Raw genomic sequence first — 21,993 nt, 5'->3', positions numbered from 1 at the left:
AATGTGTTATTAATGCTCTCCTCTTTTTTTTTCTTTTTTTTTTACACACGCACACGCACCCCACACACGCACGCCGTGGGATTTCACCACTGGTGGGTACTCGAACCCTTGACCCGGTGTTGAAACTCTTGGGAGTCTACCACCCGGGTAAGAGTAAGGACCCAGGTTGTAGACTAATTTTTTAGGCCTCTGTTAGTTTTAGGAGACTAATTTTTTAGTAATGCTTTTATTAGACGCATCAAATGAATGGATTGTACCGTTGGGTCCTAACAAAACTAATATATAGCGGGCATTTCATCCCAACTTTTTTCCTTTGGTTTGACATACCTGATTACTAAGATATGGGGATTAAGGACCATGGGTTGGGTTCTATTACCACCAGCCACCAGGACCTAGTTAGGGGCGGACAGTCCTGTCAGGGGCTCAGTGTGGCCCACCGTGGTGTATGCGTTTTATCTAAGCTGTACATCCATTTTGAAAGATCTTTTTAGATATGAGCCTAAAAAGGAAGCAGACCGGAGGCTCAAGTATACCACATCATATAAAGCAGTGGTGACAATGACAGCAGCCACTGTTGAAACATTCCTGTACAGCCGGCTGTGATGTTTATTTGACATTTAACCTGTTCATAAGGATGAAGGTAAAAAATAAATATCAGCTTGATCCAAAGCATCCGTAGCTCGAAGAGGTAGGCATTCAATCTTCCATTGTTTCATATGGTGTGGTTCACTTGGCATTTGATGGGCTTCTTTTTTGGCATCAGTACTTAAAGGATTAAGGGTTTAAAAAAGTCATAGTACCCGATGGATGGAGTAGATGTAATGAAATTCCACCCTGTAAGGTGGAAGGTGCTCTGTGGGCCCACTATGATTTATGTTTTCTATCCATACTGTCCATCCATTTTCCATATCATTTTAGGGCACAAGACCTAAAATGAGAGAGATCAACGTTTCATGTAGACCACTCTACATAAAACAGCAGTGATTGAACGGCCACCATTGAGAATTTCTTGAGGGCCACAAAAGTTTTTAATAAAGATGATATTTTTGTTTTACCTTCACACAGATCTGTGTGACACAATCAACAGGTTGGATGGAAGGAAAACAAACATTACAGTGGGCCCATGAAGTTTTTAATGGTGGGGCTAAATCGACACTGTTTTCCTGTGGTGTGGTCCACTTGATATTTGGATCTGCCTCAGTTTTTAGCTCATTCTATAAAATGATCTAGAAAAATATATGGACAGCATAGATGAAAAACATGCATCATGTTGAGGCTCACATAATACCTTCCAGTAGCCACCTCAGCTACTTTCAGTTGTCAGTATTCAATCCGCATCCGGCAGGTAAGGCGGAAACGGATTGGCTACTCCCCTGCGAACAGCCAATGGCTGCTGGTCGGTGCTTTGTGGGCCCCACAATGATGTATGTGTTTCATCCATGCCGTTCATCTATTTTTATAGATCATTTTATGCTATGAAACAAAAAATGAGGTATATCCCAATCTCAAGTGGACTACGCTACTGGAAACAGTGTTGACCATTAAAAACTTTTTGGGGCTATAAAAGTTTTGGATTAAGCTGATTTTATTTTTTTTTCCCCTTCGTCTGGGTCTATATGACTTAATCAACATATTGGATGTCAAATAAACAGTACAGTGGGCCTTAGGAGGATTTTAATGGTGGGTGGTGTGATCCACCTGAGATTTATATCCCTCTCATTTTTTGGGATAAAGCCCTAAAATGATCTGTAAAAATAGATAATCGGAATGGATGAAACAAATACATCATGATGGGCCCACAGAGCACTGACCACCAGCCAATCCGTTTTCCCTAGGGCGGCTCATTTCTGTCTTCGGTAACTAGCGTTATGGCTTGCGTCAAAGGGAGACGTAACATGTCATTCAACGGCTCATGTCTGTTTATAAAATGCGCGGGATGGGATCCAAGTAGAGAAAGAGATAGCTGATCTGTTCAATAAAAAGGCAGAAGAGTATGCAGAAACTCGGCCCAGTTACCCGACACATCTTTTCTAATTCATTGCATCCAAGACCCCTCACCACGAGCTTGCATGGGACGTCGGTACCGTTAACGGCCAGGCCGCTGTATCCGTACATTCTCTCTATAATTTCTCTATCTGCTTAGAAGGTCTCAAGTTAATAATTTCCAATTCCAATCTATCAAGTTCACGTGACATTCAACCCTTTCAACAGTTTTCTCCTACCATGTTGATGACATGGTGCAATGATCAGGTCTATATATAGACTTATCATCTGGGCCACATTATAGAAAACAAATACATAAATAATAAAACATGTGTGGCTGGATATAGTTAATTGTTTTTTATTTTTTATTTTATTTTTAACAAGATGATGCACGTGATAGGACCAACCTATTGGACGGGTTGGATGCACTATATACTTAAAAAAGATTGAAAGTTATCTGCTAGGTGGATAAGAGCTCATGGGTGGTGTTTCCTTTGTTGATTTCTTCTCTCTGTGTTATTTATTTATTTTTAATTTTATTTCATCTAGCATGTGCAAGTAGGAACATGGCCATTCCTAAATTTCTCCACTATCATTTTCATTTTGATGTCTCAATATAATTGCACAAAACTAGCAGTGAGTTGCGACATGTGCTTGTGGAGAAAGCATGCAACTGTTGGAATTATATTAAGATCCAAGTCGTTCAAGATGTGGACCTTGCTCTTAATATGTTCGATCTCAAAATCCCAAAAAAATAAAGCAAGGATGGGTATCATATAGGCATTGATCTACACAAAGCGTGTGACCAGTAGGTAGAGTACCACTCCTTGAGTAGTCCTTAAAAAAAAGAAATTATTAAAAGAAACCGGCTCTATACCAACCTTACATTCAGTCATATCATGTTGTATTTGATGTCTTAAATCTAATTAGATTATGCACAGACTTTTTGCGTAACTACGAAAGTGCGGGATTTGTTTGCGATTCTTTCTAAAACTATATATATAGGTGTAAACGGAATTGGGAGATATTATTCTAAGGGATTCTAAGGCTTTATAAAATGGTTCTAGGGTTTGCAAATAGTGTAGCAAAGGTGAGATTCAAGCTTGTTTGAATCGGGTGAGTCTTTTTTCTTTGTAATTTATGCTTTTATAGTGAAGGTCTGTCGCTTTGTGTCATGATTTTTCCCGAAAGGGTTTTCCATGTTAAATCATTGTGTTCTCTTGTGTTTGCTTGTGCTCTTGGATTGCTATCTTAGATCCATCTGTGTGATTCTGCAGTCTAAAACCCAACAAGTGGTATCAGAGCTATCGTTGGGGCACAAATCTGGATCTGAAGGATCAACATCAATGGGAAACACAAAGTTTGATATTGAGAAGTACTCGGACAAAAATAATTTTGAATTATGGAAGATTAAGATAATTAGTTTATTAACTAAGGCGAAACTAAGGCTCTTAAGGAGCAAAAATTGACTATAAAAGATGAAGAATGAGATACTTTTGATAGTAATTGTAACGTCTCGAAAAAATCTGTATAAAGACCTAAGTATCACCTCAAGCAGAAATCACTAAAGATTGAATTCTTTAGAAATTAGACGAAAATTAGTTAAGTACTAAGTTAAATTAATTGGGAAATTATCTTGAACCATTATCTATACGAACCACGAGACTCAAAACTAATAGAATCGCCAACCTAACATTACCTAGAAACTTACGATCAATCTCAAAACTCAGTTTCTCTCGGGAGTACATTGAAACTCAGTATCGTACCTGAACCGCGCGTCGAAAGTCCGATTACCGCGAAAGTATATGGTTATGACTGCCTTACTGGGCTTGACAACCATTGCGGGAATCAAGTCCAAATAGTATCCAAAAACGCGCAATTTGAGTCTGGAGCAAAGTGTGTGAGAAACACGAATATCTTTATAAAATAAACTCAAACTTAAGTGAATTGGATCATTCGCTTGCAGGCTAAATTTAAGGTGTCAGACCGTCAGATTCTGACCCAACTACACCCTTAGATCAGAGAAATTTCCCTGCAACCATTGGTATACTTGTGGCCCTGATCAAGTGACGGTGACCGTTGAACTGCAACGGGTCCTCCACGATCGAACCACTAATCTGATAGGACCGAAACCTTAACTTGGCATAGATCCATTGTCAGAGAACTTTCTTCAGATCGTATGCGAGTAATGGACCTCCAGATAAGATCCATTGGCCCAAAACAGACGACTTTTGGCTATAACCTAAGTATACCATGGCCCTGGGGCCATTGACATCACTTCTGGGCCTATATAAGGGCCTTAACCGACCCCTCTCTCATTTTATACGAATTTTCTTGACCCTAGGAGAGAGAAGAAAGAAAAGAGTGAGGAGAAGTGTGAGAGATCTGTGGATTATTGCTGGGATTCACTCCCACTACTCCACATACCGAATCGCCTCTCCCGTGTCGCTACACCGTCAAATCCAACTCCGTTTTTGGGTAAGAAATCCTAACCCTAATCTGTCTTAGGAGTCCAAATAGAGAAATCGGTGAAATAGCTAACCTATTTCAATGTTTAGGTAGCCGTTGTGCCGTAGACAAGGACGTGGTGTACGAACCGAGTTCGTAACGAGCGTACTGACGAAAGGTGCGGACTATAAACGTTTAGGTTATGGTTTTTAAGGCCTTCAATGTCAGCAATGATTTATGTCTGAATTGATTGCTGCCATATGATCTTGGTTACGACATTTTCGATATATCATATATGTGTAAACTAGGCTGTACACTAAATGCATTATTCCATGTGTTTGTTGAAATTTTGAATGAATATGGAATTATGATTCATGCTTGCCATGATTATTATTTGAGAATACATGATTGTTGCATGTATGACAACTCCTTTGAGAAAGGGTTTGCCCTAATATATGTTATAACTGATTTACTTCATGTATGTAGTAATGAGTAGTCTAAATGTTTGATAAAATGCCTGAATGAGAAATTGTTTAATGTATTTCATTTAATAAGGGTGTTGAGATAGGATTCTTAATTGCCTTATCTATAATTATAGCTTTCTTCATGTAACCTACCTAGCTACTACATGACTTATGGATGAAATATATATGAATGATAACATGCTCATTATGTGTGTTAAAATGCTCAATGAGATTTATATTTGAATTGGTTGTTAAAGACTATTTTGATTATCACATATGAATGCATATTGTATTTGATCGTGATTGGGACTAATACGTAGTCCAGGCAATCGGTAACAGTTTCCGATCGAGTGACCAAGTTAGTTTCGCTACAACGAACACGTTCGATGCATCCGAGTCGTATGGTGATTATCGACAGTGGTTAGACCACGAGGAGTGCGTATGCACTTCATGTCGATTAATTTAGCGTGCGCTAGTAACAATCGAACTTGTCAAGTAACCCGATTGACCTAATGTGTGTTTACCATGTATGGACGCCACTGCTTGAATCTAAGGTACCACTTACCAATGAAAAGCCCGTTTCAACCTTGGTACCACAATCCGCTAAGACACATGAGCCGGACATGGTGGTGTATGGGACACCATGGTTGAGATGTCGGCCTACGCTGGGGTGACGAGCCTCCCCGTAGTGACCAATGAGCAATCCAAACTCATTAGCCGAATATGGTAGTGTATAAGACACTGTATTCAAGCTGTCGGCCTACATTAAGGTGACGAGCCTTCCATTAATGACCTCGAGTATAAACTAGGCCTACGCTAGGTGACGAGCCTCCCGTAGCGACCTAAACTTGCCTATCCACTGCTTTTAAATTAAGGGTGATGTTGCCCTATAACTTGCCTATCGTATGTGATTAACTAGCATTGACGACCCTAGATGGATCATCGTTTGGGTAAATGATATAAAGGGAGGTACGTTAGCTTCCTGAATCTACTGTATGAATAAGCCTAATCAAGAACTCGGCTAACACAACCATGCACCGCATTGCATGTGCCTTTGGCATGGAAGAGCACAGTGGGAGTAGCATGTGCGACCGTAAGATGGTGTCGCTGAGGGAGTGCAGGCGAGGGCATGCATCATTATAGCATATCATTCCTACATTAATAAGAATACTTAGGACATGAGTGATGTACTGCTTTATCATTACTGCTTGATTGAATTGATAACATGTTAACCTTTGCCATATAGTACCACTGAGTTGATCACTCACTCCCACTCTAGGACGGTGTTTTAAAACACCAACCAGACTCTGTTTTAGTTGCAGACGATAGCGATGCTTACGGAGCGGAGCCTGACTTTTACGACGATGAGGAGTTCTCCTATATGCAGCTATCAGGCGGGTCTATGTAGACCATGTACTGATCAACGGGATTACAGGGATACGAATTAGCTGGACATTACGCTTTGTTATTTTGTATATTTTGGAACAAACATGTATATATTCAGCCTGGTGCATGATCATACTTTGGGGGTTTATAACCACTTATATACTTATATATCTATCACAGTCTTCCGCTTGCTTAATTCAATCATCTTTTGAGTATGATATGCTGATTTAGTGTACTCCCATTTATGTTTATTGTGCTAATATGGACAACATTTAATCATCATTATTTATGTTGCATAAGTGATACGATGGATCTCGGGAGTTGAGCCTTTGCTCGACCCCCGATTTTTGAGGCGTAAGTTGGTATCAGAGCATGATTTGGATTAAATTGGACCTGGGTTGTGGTAACACGACGCACACTGACGTACTTTGACTTAGGAGGGAGCATTAAAATGTAGAAACGAATGTAGGATTCCAAGTTTCACCGACGGGTGAAACTGACCATTAAAACAAGACCCGTATGCATCTGTGACATGTGAGATGATCTCAATTCCTCTCTAGACCGTCAATCGATGAGTTTAGACGATAATTCAGCGTATTACACACTCAAGTGACCGGAACGTATGAATATGCGCGAGATGGACTTTGAAAACGTCTCAAATGGACACAGGGGCCCAAATGGCACAAATCGGGGTGAACCAAAGTGGCCCCCGTGCATTTTCGGCACCCTGGGAGGGGGATGCATCGCCCCCGGGGTGAGCCATCGCCCAAGGGTCCAGGTCCAATGGGCCGCGGTGAGCCGACCATGTGCACTCGTGTGGGGGCCACGAAATCATGTGGGACCGTCTCTTATTCCCTTTTTGCTTCCTTTCAACCCCCACCTAGCTTCTACACCCTTCAAAATCTCTCAAAAATCTCACTTTTCTTCTCAAATCTCCCTACCATTCTCATATCTTCTTCTTCTTCTTCATTACATACCCATCCTCCATCATATTCCTCAAACCCATCTCATATAACTCCCCATTTTCCCTATTTCCTACCTATTTGAGTACAATGCCTACTCCTCTGTGTCTCATAACACAAGCCTCACAATCCACCCTATTCCCAAGCTTTTTCGACTTTCATGGCTCTTTTTGAGCTAGTGGTTGCGATCTTCTCTCTCTCCACACTTCTTTTCCTCATGGGAAAGAAGAGGGCTTTCATAGATGAAGCTCGGCCTAGCCGCCCAACTCATCTAAGGAAGAAATTGGGCGCTGAAGCAAGTACAAGCACCACACGAGAGTAGAGGATGAAGCGGGATCTCGATCCCCAAATTCTGCTCAAAAGGGCCCTACCACCGGGCGTTGCACATGGTAGGTTCCAGGGTCGTAGAGTTCTCTGTGAAGTATACGTGGATGAAAAGCTATTTGGGCTATATCCAGTGATGTACCTCTTGTTAGACGCTGGATGATGTCCCATATTTGAAGGCAAGTCATGTGCGTGTGAGAGCACTGTCCGAGCCTTCTACGCCCACATACGAGACCCATTGTTGGAGCCTCTACAGTTCACTATTCCCGTGGGAAGGAGGGAAGCCATGGTTGATGTTGGTGTAATAGCTCGAATTATGGGGATGGAGCGTGGTGAGGTTCATGCTAGCGAGAAGAATCTCAAGAGTGTACGTGAAAGAGATCGTCGTACGCAATTTCTTTGGGGCTGACTGATCCACTGGAATCGAGGCAACTACCTCCCAATGACCAAGATGACTCATGACTTCCGCCTATTCTACCATATATTCACACACAATGTGTATCCTAGGTAGAGCAATCGCTCCGAATGCACGTGTTTGATGGTGGACTTCCTATACAGAGCTGGGTAGGGAGACAAGTTATGCCTGCCTACATTTGTCCTGCTACAAATAGTACAGACCGCACGCTTTGTTAGGGAGATATTTCACTCCCATTTGGCCGACTCATATGCAAGCTTGCTCGAGAGTTCGGTTACCGACTTGACACAGAGCTTGTGCCGATCCACTACATTAATGACACTACGCTCAACAACATGGGAATTAGCCCTCGACAACGTCAAGCCCGACTCAATGAGAGTGGGGATGAGACAGGAAGTGAAGAGGAAGAAAGTGATGAAGAAGAGGACGGAAAGGAAATAGAGGAAGGAAGTGAGGAAGAGGGAGAGCAGAAAGAGGAAAAGAGGAGGCCCAAGACTCTGATGGGGGCTCTCCTCTTGCTACACATAAGCGCCACCATAATCGGGCTGCTTTAGATGGCCGCTTGGCTCAGATTGAGGAGGGCCAAGTCGCCCTGCGATAGGAGGTCAGAGAGACCTGGGCTGAACTTGAAGAGAATAGGGCCTACATGAAATAGAAATTTGAGGTGTCTCGCACCTTGAAGGCTCTCCGGTGGTGTCTGCAGGACAAGGGTGCTCCTCCTCCATTACCAGAGTCGGACAACTAGTCATATGTTGTAGTCGTCTTTGAGTTTTCTTTGTTTTCTTATTTTTTATGTTATAGCCTTGATAGGCTTAGTAGTATGGTAGACTGGTTGGTATGTTTTAGTGTTTAAAAACTTTGTTTAGATTAGCTCATATGCATCTTCTGTCATGATCCATGTATGACTACATCTCATGTATTGTGATGATTTTGGTTAAATGAAATGCACAAAGCTTCTTTTGATTTGGAATGTAAATGATGTTTGGATGAGTGTGAGTTCTTATGCTGAATCTCACACATGTTGCACCCTATGTTGTATATAGGGAATGCCACCTAAGGCCACTCGGAGTACAGCACGTCTTACACTTGGCGAATCGAGTGACGGGGCACCTCCCCTAAGCGATAGCCATACGGACCCGAGTTTGGGCCCGAGTAGTGAGACTATGCCGGATTCTCAGCCGGCCACTGGCCCCACAAATGGGCTGACGCCTTTTGCACCACCGATTCCAGAACAGAACTGTGTCTTCATCGGCGCCACACATGCCTTAGGCGGCTCCTCCTCCTGATAGGTTGGAGCAGATGATGCTCCTTATACAACAGCAGCAGAAGATTTGGACCACCATCGCTGGGGCCCTTGTCCAGAACATGAATGTGGTTCCGCCTGCACCACCTATGCATCCTGCTGGAAACCTGAATGCCAGCGGCTTATTTGAGCGATTATAGCGCTTCCGACCTCCCACTTTTGAAGGTACTCACAAACCCAAGGAGGCCGAATATTGGCTTGACTTCATCTCTAAGATGTTGAAGCCACTGCACTGCACTGAGGCAAAGCAGGTTGAGTTAGTCACATATATATTTGAGAAGTAAGCCAGTCTCTGGTGGGACAGCATCCTTCGGAACGTTCCCGAGGGGTATGTGTGGACATGGGATGCTTTTGAGACCCGCTTCCACGGAAAGTATTTCCCCCTCACCTACCGTAACGAGGAGGGTGAATTCCTTCACCTCTGTCAGGGAGGAATGACTGTGGCCGAGTATGAGAATAGGTTCACGTAGCTGGCCAGATACGCTCCCTTGATATTAATAGACGAGCTGATGCGAATGTGGCGATTTTCTGAGGGTCTGTGGCCTGAGATACATACGAAGATGTGTTGTACTAGCATTCACAACTATGCTGAGCTAGTGAACATGTCTCTGTGAGCTGAGCAGGATGGGGATAGACTGGCCCGTACACATGTGCCTATAGGTCCTAGGCCTTGACCTGATTTGCAGAGTAGATCGTTCCTCGGCAAGAGGCCACGTCCAGATTCGCCTCCTAGGCTCATGGCTCCACCGACACAGCCTAGGCAATCAGATATGTGGTGCACCTACTGCAAGAGTTTGGGCCATACCGACACTTACTGGGATAAGGGACAATGACTTTGCGCCGCCTTAAAAGATCAATTGGCAATTACCTCAGGCCTTTTCAGCCCCTCCTCTACGATCGGCACCACCTGCACAATCATCTTATTGGCCACCTGCACCTTGATTTAGGCCGCCTTAACAACCTATAGTAGCACAGCCGAATCATCCTCAACAAGCTCGGGTGCACTCACTTACAGCTGAGGCTTTCGAGACAACAACCGCAGCACCATTGGCTTTCGAAGTCATGACACACATCCAAGGTACACCCGTGTTTCTGTTAGTAGACACTGGGTCCACTATCTCGATTATATCATGCGCAACAGTCAATTGACTAGTGTTAGAAACTACTCCTATGGTTAGGGTGAGACTCCTTGCCGCCACAGGGACCTTCTCAGACTCCACCAAGACTTGTAAAGGTTGCTCGATAGACTTAGGGAGCAGAACAGTGCTCGTTGACCTGATGGTCGCCCCATTATGTCATTATAACATCATTCTTGGTATGGATTGGCTCACCGAGATGAAGACAGAGATCAATTGCAACACTAGAGTAGTGACAGCCCATGGATCTGAGGGCACAACCTTTACTTTTCCAGTTCAGGTCAGTTGGTACTACCGTGTTAGTTGTTATGTTACCTTGCTAGAGCATGTTGATGGTCCGACACTTGGGAGCACGCTTGTAGTCTGAGATTTCACAGATGTGTTCAGGACGATACATGGACTACCTCCTTGGCGCGAGATTGATTTTATCATCGACCTAGCGCCAGGTGCGACACCTATATCTCTACCGAAGTATCGCATGCTTCCATATGAGATGGAGGAACTGAGGAGACAGATCGATGATCTGTTGGATGCAGGCTTCATACGACCGAGTGTATCTCCTTGGGGAGCACCCGTGTTGTTCGTGAAGAAGAAGGATGGATAACTGTGATTGTGTATTGATTATCGCAGGTTGAACTAAGTGATAGTTAAGAACAAGTATCCTTTGCCTAGGATAAATGATCTGTTCGATCAGCCGAAAGGGGTACAGTATTTTTCAAAGATCGACTTACAGTCAGGGTATAACTAGTTATGCGTCAGGGATGAAGATGTGCAGAAGACAGCATTCAAAATCAGTTTTGGGCACTACAAGTTCCTTATGATGTCATTTAGACTCACAAACGCACCCGCTGTGTTCATGAACCTTATGGACCGGGTGTTTCATCTGTATCTGTACCGATTCGTCATCGTATTCATAGATGACATCCTGATATACTCCAAGAGTCGGAAGGATCATGAGGAGCACCTGCGAGCAGTCTTTGATACGCTCAGGAAGAACCAGTTGTTTGCCCAGTACAAGAAGTGCAACTTCTGGAAAGAAGAAGTCAAGTTCCTGGGACATGTGGTGTCCAAGGAAGGAATAGCTGTGGACCTTGCTAAGGTGACCGCAGTTCAGGACTGGGAGCAGCCTAGTTGGGCTATTGAAGTGAGGAGTTTCCTTGGCCTGGTAGGTTACTATCGTCGTTTCATTAGAGACTTTTCCAAGATAGCCAGACCGTTGTCTCAGCTCACGCGGAAAGATCTCAAGTTTGCCTGGAATGAGAAGGCAGAAGTGGTCTTTCATGAACTGAAGGACAAGTTGACGTCCGCACCCATGCTAGTATTGCTAGAGTAGGGGGTCAGATATACCATTTACACCAACGTTTCTCGTGGTAGTTTGAGTTGTGTCCTTATGCAAAAGGATAGAGTGATTGCCTATGCATCGCGACAGTTGAGGAAACACGAGGAGAGCTACCCTACGCATGACGTGGAGTTGACAGCCGTCATTTTTGAATTAAAGCTCTGGAGACATTACCTCTATGGAGAGGAGTTCGAGCTCTTTTGCGACCACAAGAGCCTCAGATACATATTCACACACAGAGACTTGAATATGAGACAGTGACGATGGATGGAAACCTTGAAAGACTTCAAGTTTGAGGTTTCCTACCATCCTGGTAAGGCCAACCTTGTGGCAGACGCGTTGAGCCGCAAGAAGACGATAACATTTGTAGCTCCGCTGATGATAAAGGAATAGAATATGGTCGAGTTTGTGTGAGACTTCGAAAACAGAAGCTTATAGTAGAGGAACCGTTCGTGAGGATCGCGCATATTCGTATACAGCCACTTATTGATGACCGGATCATTGTGGCTCAAAGAGAAGATAAATGGTTGGCGAAGATGAGAAAACGAGCTAGTGACGATGAAGACTCGGAATGGAGAGTTGGGTTGGATGAGGGTTTACGTTATCGTGGCCGCTTATGCGTCCCAAATCTTCATGACTTGAGAAAGGAAGTTCTCGAAGCTGCTCACAATTCGAAAATGGCGATGCATCCTAGTAGTACAAAGATGTACTGAGATGTGGAGTATTCATACTGGTGGGACAACATGAAGGCCCACATAGCAGATTATGTGTCCCGTAGTCTCACGTGCCAGCAGGTCAAATCCGAGCATCATTGACCTCCAGGATTACTTCAGCCCATGCCTATAGCTGAATGGAAATGGGATTTCATCTCTATGGATTTCAATTTGGGCTTACCGAAGAGGAAGAAGAGACATGACTCCATTTGGGTGATTGTGGACCGATTGACGAAATCGGTTCATTTTCTCCCTATTAGAGTTTCAAACTCAGCAAATGATTTGGCTAGGCTGTACATCAAGGAGATAGTACATCTGCATGGAGTGCCTATGGAGATTGTGTCAGATAGAGACATGCGATTCACGTTTATCTTCTGGACTCGTATCCAGGAAGTAATGGGGGTAAAACTGAAGTTTAGTATTGCGTTCCACCCACAGACGAATGGGTAGACGGAACGAGTCAATTAGGTGTTAGAGGATATGTTGTGGGCATGTGTGCTCGATTTCAAGGATAGTTGGGATGACTGTCTTCTTTATGCAGACTTCACTTATAACAATAGCTTTTAAGCGAGCATTGGCATGGCTCCCTACGAAGCACTATATAGGCGTCCATGTCGAGCACCGCATTGTTGGGCAGAAGTTAGTGAGAAGAGCCTAATTGGCCTAGATTTAGTTCAGGCGACCTCAGAGAAGATCGACATTATCCAGCGTTGACTTCTTTCAGCACAGAGCAGACAGAAGAGTTATGCCGATACGAGGCGACGACCGCTAGAATTTGAGATTGGGGACCATGTATTCTTCAGGGTTTCCCCAATGAAGGGAGTCCTTCGATTTGGTAAGAAGGGAAAACTCACGCCACGATTTATTGGTCCGTTTCAGATTTTAGATCGAGTGGGTGTGGTAGCATACCGCATCGCTTTGCCCACACCACTCGCCGGCGTGCACAACGTATTTCACATATCGATGCTGAAGAAATATGTTCTTGATCCATCCCACATTATCAAATGGGAGCAAGTACAGTTGAGAGAAGATGCTACTTATGTACTGCGACCGACACGTATCCTAGACAGGAAGGAACAGGTGCTGCGCAGTAAAGTTATTCCGCTTATAAAGGTACTGTGTACGCATCACATTGAGGAAGAGGCTACTTGAGAAACAGAAGCCGAGGTCCGTAAGAACTACCCTCAAATTCTTGAGGAGTACGAAAAGGTACTAATTTCGAGGATGAAATTTTTCTTTAAGGGGGGTAGATTATAACGTTTCGAAAAAATTCGTACAAAGACCTGAGTATCACCTTAGGCAGAAATCACTAAGGATATGAAGGAAGTGATCAAAGATGAGGAACAAGCATGTATGTTGTTAAATTCTCTTCCGATATCGTATGCATTATTTAAGGACACAATGTGCACCGTAAATAAAACCCTGAGTGTTGACACTGTTATCTCAGTCCTTCAAGGGAAGGCCATGAAAAAGCTAAACCGCGGCATAAGGACATCTTCCGATGCACTGTTTACGAGGAAAAGAAATACTTAGCGAGGTATAAGATTTTTAAGACTTATATCCAAATCCAAAGGTAAGGGTAAAAGAAAATTAAAGTATTGAAATTGTGGGATGACTGGACACATGAAAAAAGATCGTACCAATCCTAAAATGAAGAAAGAAAATTCAGAGGCTTCTTCTAAGGAGGCCAATGTTGTCACATCTGATGAAAAGACAACTAGTGGTGATGTTCTATCTTTGGTCGAACACTTGCATGACAATCTTAGAGATGAGTGGATCCTTGACACATGAGCATCATATCACATGACTCCTCATCGGAGTTGGATCACCAGTTACAAGAAATGCGATGGTGGACAAGTTTTTATGGGCAATGATAATGCCTGTAATGTTGTGGTTATTGGTACTGTGAGCATCAAGATGTTTGATAGGATGGAGTGTACTTTGACTGATATTAGATACACTCTTAATATGAAGAAAAATCTGATTTCTCTTGGTGCACTCGTGGCTATAAGGTGCAAGTTCACTAGTATTGATGGTGTCCTTAAAGTTTCAAAAGGGACACTCATGGTTATGAGAATGCAAAGGCACGGAAAACTTTACAGGTTGATCAGAAGCACTTTAGCAGGTGGAGCAGTAGCAGCTGTTACAAATTTCACTTCTATACATATGTGGCATGCTCGTCTGAGCCACATGAGCGAGCGAGGCATGGAGGTACTATCTAATCGTTGTTTGATTCCAGCTTTTAAGAATTATGATTTAGCTATATGCGAGCATTGTATATATGGTAAACAATTTAGATTATCTTTTAAAACTGGAAAACATGTATGTAAGGGAGTGCTTGATTATGTGCACTCTAACGTATGGGGGCCATCGTAAGAGGTTTCCATTGGGGGGTCATCATGACTTGTTTCATTCATTGATGACTACTCCAGGAAAGTTTGAGTTTACTTCATGAAACATAAATCCGAAGTTTTCACCCTATTCAAAGAATGGAATGCAATGATGGAAAAACAGTCAAGGCAAAAAATAAAGGTTTTAAGGACCAACAATGGTGGATAATTCATTTCCACTGAGTTTAATGAATATTACAAAGATAAAGACGATCATTAGGCACAACACAGTGCGCCACACGTCCGAACAAAATATTGTGGCTGAGTGAATGAATTGGACTGTGTTGAAGAGGGCTCAATACATGTTAAGTAATGATGCATTAGGCAAGAACTTATGGACTTAGGCCATTAACACGGCTTGCTATTTGGTGAACCGATCTCCTTTTACGGCAATTAAATATAAAATTCCAAAGGATGTATGGACTGGTCATAAGCTAGACTACTCAGATTTGCGCATATTTGGTTGTGAGACTTAGTCTCATGTACCATAGAGCCAAAAAGTATATTTTTTTTTGCTATGATATTAGTGTGAAAGGTTACAGGTTATTCGACAAGGTCACACGCAAGGTTATCACTAGTCGTGACATCAAATTTGATGAAAGTTCCATATTCCACAAGAATGATCAAGAGGAACAATAGGAACTAGAAACGTTGATCGTAAACGTCTAAATTGACACAAATGATACTCAGATAGAAACAGATGCACAGATAGAAGTATAGGAGAAGGTGGACCAGTCATAGTGAGAAGGAACCCACTGTGTAATCGCAAGTTACCTGCAAGATACAGGAACGATTCTAATATCGCATATACCCTCATTACAGATGAGGGGGACCCGTCAACTATTCAGGAGACTCTTGATGAGTCTAATGTAGAAAAGTGGGAGGCGGTTATGGATGATGAGTTTGACTCGTTGCACAAAAATCACACATGGGAGCTGATGGAGATTCCAGTGGGTCGAAAAGCGATCAGATACAAGTAGTTATTCAAAAGGAAACATGATAGATACAAAGCAAGGCTGGTACCGAAGGGGTATGCTCAGAGAGAAGGAATCACTTCACAGAGATATTCACGCCAACGGTCAAGCAAGTATCCATCAGATTCGTGTTGGTACTGGTTGCCCAATACAATCTCGAGCTGAAACAGATGGATGTCAAGACTGCTTTCCTGCACGGGGACTTGGAAGAGAAAATCTACATGAAGCAACTAGAGGGCTATGAAGTTAAAGGGATATAGAAAAATGTTTGCAGGTTAATAAGGTCGTTGTACGGCCTGAAACAGTCGCCTAGGCAGTGGTATAAGAAATTTGATTCTTTCATGTTGAGTCAGAAATTTAGTAAGAGTGAATACGATCACTGTGTCTATTACAAGACACTAAGTGATGCCAAATTCATTATCCTTGTATTGTATGTTGATGATATGTTGATCGCCAATCATGATATGTATGAAATCAACGTATTGAAGACTCGTTTATCGGGAACATTCGAGATGAAAGATTTAGGGGCTGTAAAATGGGCTTTTGGCATAGATATTTATAAAGATAGGAAGAGGAGCAGGCTCTAATTATCGTAGGAAGAATACCTTGAAAAGGTACTGATCAAGTATGGGATGGACCAGGCAAAGCCAGTGAGCGTTCCCCACGTGGCTCACTTCAAACTTTCCTCAGAACAATGTCCTAAATCAAATGAGGAAAAACGGGTTATGTCTTATGTGCCTTATTCAAATGTGGTTGGCAGTTTAATGTATGTCATAGTTTGTACAAAACCAGATATTTCACATGCAGTTGGTGTTGTGAGCAGATACATGTCAAACCCCGACAAACAACATTGGGAAGCAGTGAAATGGCTACTTCGATACATTCGAGGTACAAAATACTACGTCTTAACTTTTGAGAAGACAGGGAAAAATTTAGTGGGGTATGTGGATTTAAACTACGCAGGCAGTGTGGATTCCAGAAAGTCAACTTCAGGATACTCGTTTGTACTAGTAAGTGGAGAAATTAGTTGGATGTCGAAGCTTCAGTTCGTAGTGGCACTTTCTACGACCAAAATAGAATATAAGGCAGTGACGGAAGCGTTTAAGGAAGGTGTTTGGTTAAGAGGCATGATAAATCAGTTGGGACTTCAGCAGGAGGCCATGTCGGTTAATTGTGATAGCGAGAGCGATATCAATTTGGCTAAAAATTTTGTTTATCACTCTCGTACTAAACATATTGATATTCATCACCATTTTATCCAATAGGTGCTTGAGGAAGGAGGCATAACTCTGAAGAAAATTCACACCTGCGTGAATCCAACAGACATGCTCACCAAGGTTGTTCCTACAGAGAAGTTCAAGTTTTGTGCAACTTCTCTAGGCTTGACAATGGCGTAAAACAAAGACGACTTGTGCACGAGAAGTATTGATAAAGCTATGATACGAGGCAGAGATAAGAGAAGAGGACAATGAGTTATACGTTTGAAGATTGAAGACATGGTGAAGATGGTTGTATTTGATGTCTTAAATTTAATAGATTATGTGCAGATTTTTTGCGCAACTACAAAAGTACGGGATTTGTTTCCGATTTCGTTTATGATTCTTACCGATTTTGTTTGGGATTCTTTTTAAAACTATATATATGGGTGTAAACGGGATTGAGAGGTATTATTCTAAGTGATTCTAAGGCTTTCTAAAAGGGTTCTAGGGTTTGTAAATGGTATAACAAGGGTGAGATTCAAGCTTATTTGAATCGGGTAAGTCTTTTCTCTTTGTAATTTCTACTTTCATAGTGAAGATCTGTCGCTTTGTGCCGTAGTTTTTTCTCGAAAGGGTTTTCCACGCTAAATCTTTGTGTTCTCTTATGTTTGCTTGGTGCTCTTAGATTGCTATCCTAGATCCATTTCTATGTGATTCTGCAGTCTGAAACCCAACAAATCCGAGGCCCAAAAAAAATTAATCCTTGGATTGCCTATCATATAACCCATACCAAAGCAAGAACTAGCTACCCAAAGCTGAGATTCTCTCTAATGGCTTTCAGCCCCACATGGTCTAGAAACAAACTCCCCTTGATAACTAGAGGGAGACCCAACTCCAAAGAAGAAGAAGAAGAAGAAGAAGAAAATCTCCTCCTGAAAAGAGCGAGCCAAACCATCCGCCACCATATTTGCTCCCCAGGCACATGCGCTATATACTACACACACACACACACACACGTAGGCTTCTCGTTTGAATTTAGCAACCTTGGCCCACCAATACCAAAGACGCCACTTGGGAGGGAATTCCTTGCTAAAATATTCAAATACTATTATAAAACGACTTTCTACCACCACATTGGAATATACACACTCCAAGCAAAAGTAGATCCCTTCAACCATCGCCCTCGCTTCTACTTTCGTGTTAGATCCCAGCCCATAGCCATTGGCAAAGGCATACAGAAAATCTCCACTACTGTTCCTACAAACTCCACTCCCACTTGAACTACCCGGATTACCTCTGGCTGAACCATCCACATTAATCTCTAAGCAGTTAGTCAGCGTAGTCTCCTCTTGAGAGAGACACTGTGGTTACTAAAAGAGAAAAAAAAATGATGAAGAAGAAAATGGTGTTTCTATGTTTCTCATTTCTACGAATCCGTGATTTTTTTTATTTTTTATTTTTCATTTTGGCTCTTCATTTTCCATTTGTTTACATACACCCATCACCTGTGCCCTTTCTAAAGTGATGTAGAGCAGGTCACAGACACTTTCATGTCCAAGATGGACCAGAGAAGGCCCGATCAGAGGCAGAAGTGATCAGGACCGTCAGAACCCTAAAACAGGTGTATCTTGCAAACTAGAATGAGTTATTCGACATACCATATATGATTTTGGGCAGGAGAAGCTACTTTAGCCACCCAACCCGCTATGCCGGATTGCGCTTGCCGAATTTACGAAATTCTATCATATCGACGGTCAAAAATCCTTTTTAATTTCATTTTTACTATTTATAGTAAGTTTTAGTTCGATTACAACTCAACTTTAGGAGTCGTGCCCAACATGAAAATGGCTTTGAAAAATTAGGAGAATAACATGGCTAGGCCAAATTGGACACTTATTATTTTGGCGGAAAACCAAGAAGTACAGCAAAAATCATGACTATCTATATATAGTAATTTTACTATTTATGTAAGTCACGTTTTTTTTTAAAGGGGGTTTGAGTTGGAGTTTTATTCTGAAACTTCTTCTTGGGTTTGATATCACTTTAAAGGATTATAAATTCATTTTTTTCATCAATCAATTTATTTCAAATTTATTAGGATTTTTTTTTCTATCTCTCCTTGTGGATTCAGGGAATATCTGTGAGGAGCCCAGAGAAAGACTGTGATTGACCTCATCACGTCCATCCCTACATCAAAGTTTCTCCAAAATCTTGTTTTTGAGAACTTGAAATAATTGAATAAAATGCAAACATGCCATCAACATAGTAGAATAGGGCAATTTCATTTCAATAGAATGGTCTGAAATCACCATAGGGCGGTTTCTTTTGAAATGTCTTAAAATTTGAACATTGAAGTTTAGGTAGATATAAATTGCAGCCGTTGATGGAAAATAAAATTAAATATATTTAGACAAGAGAGGGACAAACTATACCTTAAAAATGAAAAAGAAAAAGAAAATAAAAAAGAGGGAGAGAGTTTGTGAGCATAAAGAGGATTGTAGTCTCAAAGGTTTTACATTAAATCTACTTGATTGGAGGGTGTAAATTGTTTTATTTATTATTTAAATAATTAAGAGTGTGGTATTTTAGTTTGAAATATTTCTCTCTTCCCTCTCAAGCCCAAACCTTAGAGAAATCCCTCTCAATCCCAACCTGACATGACCCATTGAATTGTAGTTAGTTTGGGCTCGACCAATCTAAGTAGGTTTAAGAAGGGAATATGAGGGTAAAGGTATGCCTGCATTGATCAATAAGTGGAATCATACATATATCATGTATGAATCTATACTTATCATCTATTAATTTGTTTCAGGTATTCAATTGAGTTGGGTCAAATTATCTGGCCCAACCCTTAAGAAGCTATCTAGTTAGGTTGGGTTGGGTAAGGTTCCATCTGAGCTTGACCATTTACTTAAAAGGGCCACATTTTCTAACCCGAGCCCGACCCACTACCCATTTAGCTTGCCCAAACCCATCCCAGAAGCCAGTGGACCCAACCCATTCTTATCCAAAGTTACACTTCCTCCGTGGACCACAAGTTCTAATGGCCCACTCAGGGATGGTGATCTGATGGTTGCACATTATATTTACACCACTGCATCCATCCATGCTCCTCAATAACTAAATCATTCCTATTTTCAGTTAGTTGGGATCTACAAGAATGTGATCGCCATCGACTCCAGCTCCCAACAGCTCGCCTTCACACACAAGCTCCCCAACATACACTACCAACACACTCCTCCCATGATGTCCGCGGAGGAACTCGCATGCAATGTGGCCCCACACAGAACGGTCGATCTAGTGACAATGGCCTAAGCCTTCCACTGGTTTGATCACCCCACATTCTACCAACAAGTGAAATTGGTGCTCAAGAGACCCAATGGAGTGCTTGCAGTATGGTGTTACATTGAGCCACGAGTCAATGACTCAGTCGACGCCGTCTTTTGGCGCTTGTACGCCGAGTCAGCATCCTTCTCAGCCTTGGCTTGTAAGGTGGTTGAGGAGTATATGAGTGTGGACTTCCCATTCAAACCGGTCGAGGGAATAGACCACATTGGACCGTTTGAGTTCGAGACAAAGATAGTGATGAATTTCGATGCATATTTGAATTACATACAATCAGGGTCTCCGTATCAGACAACGTGTGAGAAGGGAACTGAGCTGTCGAGGGAGGAGGTGGTGGAGGATTTCAAGTGTGCATGGGGAGAAGATGATACTAAAAATAGTACCAAGATTGTGAGGTTTCCCACTTTTCTAAGGATTGGGAGAGTAGGGAATTAAGTGGGAAGAGTTTTGTATGAATAGCTTCTTCTTCTTCTTCTCTCCCTTATGGATAATCAGATTGAAGATGGGTTAACTGAATGTTTTAATCATTTCCTCACTGAAAGAAAATGGAGGAAATGTTCTTATGTTTCATCTTGTAATTTGACCAAGAATTCCACTTGGATGAGTTGAAAAATCATTTTTTCCATCTGCATTCGTAAATCAAAGTGATGATTTTTCATTTGCATTCGCCTATCAAGCAAAAATCGTTATGTGCACATTTACAAGTGGTGTTGCTTGAAAATGTTAAAAATAAAAAAATAATTAAAAAAAGGTTGATTTTGCCTATTTTTAAATGGTTATAAATTTTGGGGTGCTGCAAATGTGCCAAATATCTCTACCGTTTGTCAGATGAGCTTGGGGAACCTGAAAATTGACAAAAACCCAATTCCCTACTTGAATTTTACTAATATATCCGTTGATCATGTGGGCCACGCATGCACAACCAAATAGATACAATTACAAGAAAACTGGCCCGCCGGCAAATCCTTTGCCCGCGGTCAGCTAACAGCCGGTAAAGTCTCGGTCGGTGAAGGATTTACCGGCGGCCAGGACCTTTACTGACGATTGTGCTGGACGCCGCTAAATCTCCAGTTTCTGCTACACTACCAGAATGTCGATAAAAAAAACTACGAATAAAATCCGTAGCTAAAGATAAGCACACAGTGCGACCATAGCCATTTGTACCGTATTCTTTAAAACTTTACTACGGATTAAATTCGTAGCTGTAGGGATCATATCCACCGAAAATCCGTGGCAATAGAGAAAATCTTTCTTATCAAAAAGTTTTTAAAAAAAAAAAAAGAAAAAAAAGAAAGAAAAGGTGACCCACATGCATCCTAGTTTTTTTTTAATTTTTTAACACCAGTCTAAGCAGCTAACATACCTTGGTTAATGTCAATGATCTCCTTGTTGCCAATGATTGCCATTGTTTCCAAGGGACTCGTTTCTTCTGTCGATCTTTGGTGAGCTATGTAGTTGTTTCCAAGGGACAACGCCCACACATCTGAATGCACACAACAGCATAAGAATGCACAACCTCAGCTGCAAAATTTTCTACGCAGGTGCCACTGTCACTTTGAATTGTGTTTTTGATTGGTGCTCCTGCTCCTGCCTCCTAGCTGTTCATACTTGC

General features: G+C 42.0%; 1 pseudogene; it reads left to right on the top strand.

Annotated features, from left to right (window-relative positions):
- The first annotated feature begins 1,260 nt into the window (after nucleotides 1–1,260).
- LOC131249654 (uncharacterized) lies at nucleotides 1,261–20,816 on the top strand (annotated as a pseudogene).
- Nucleotides 20,817–21,993: the final 1,177 nt, after the last annotated feature.

This window comes from Magnolia sinica, chromosome 6, assembly GCF_029962835.1.
Source record: "Magnolia sinica isolate HGM2019 chromosome 6, MsV1, whole genome shotgun sequence".
Taxonomy (NCBI): domain Eukaryota; kingdom Viridiplantae; phylum Streptophyta; class Magnoliopsida; order Magnoliales; family Magnoliaceae; genus Magnolia; species Magnolia sinica.
This window is presented reverse-complemented; position numbering and strand designations above follow the sequence as displayed.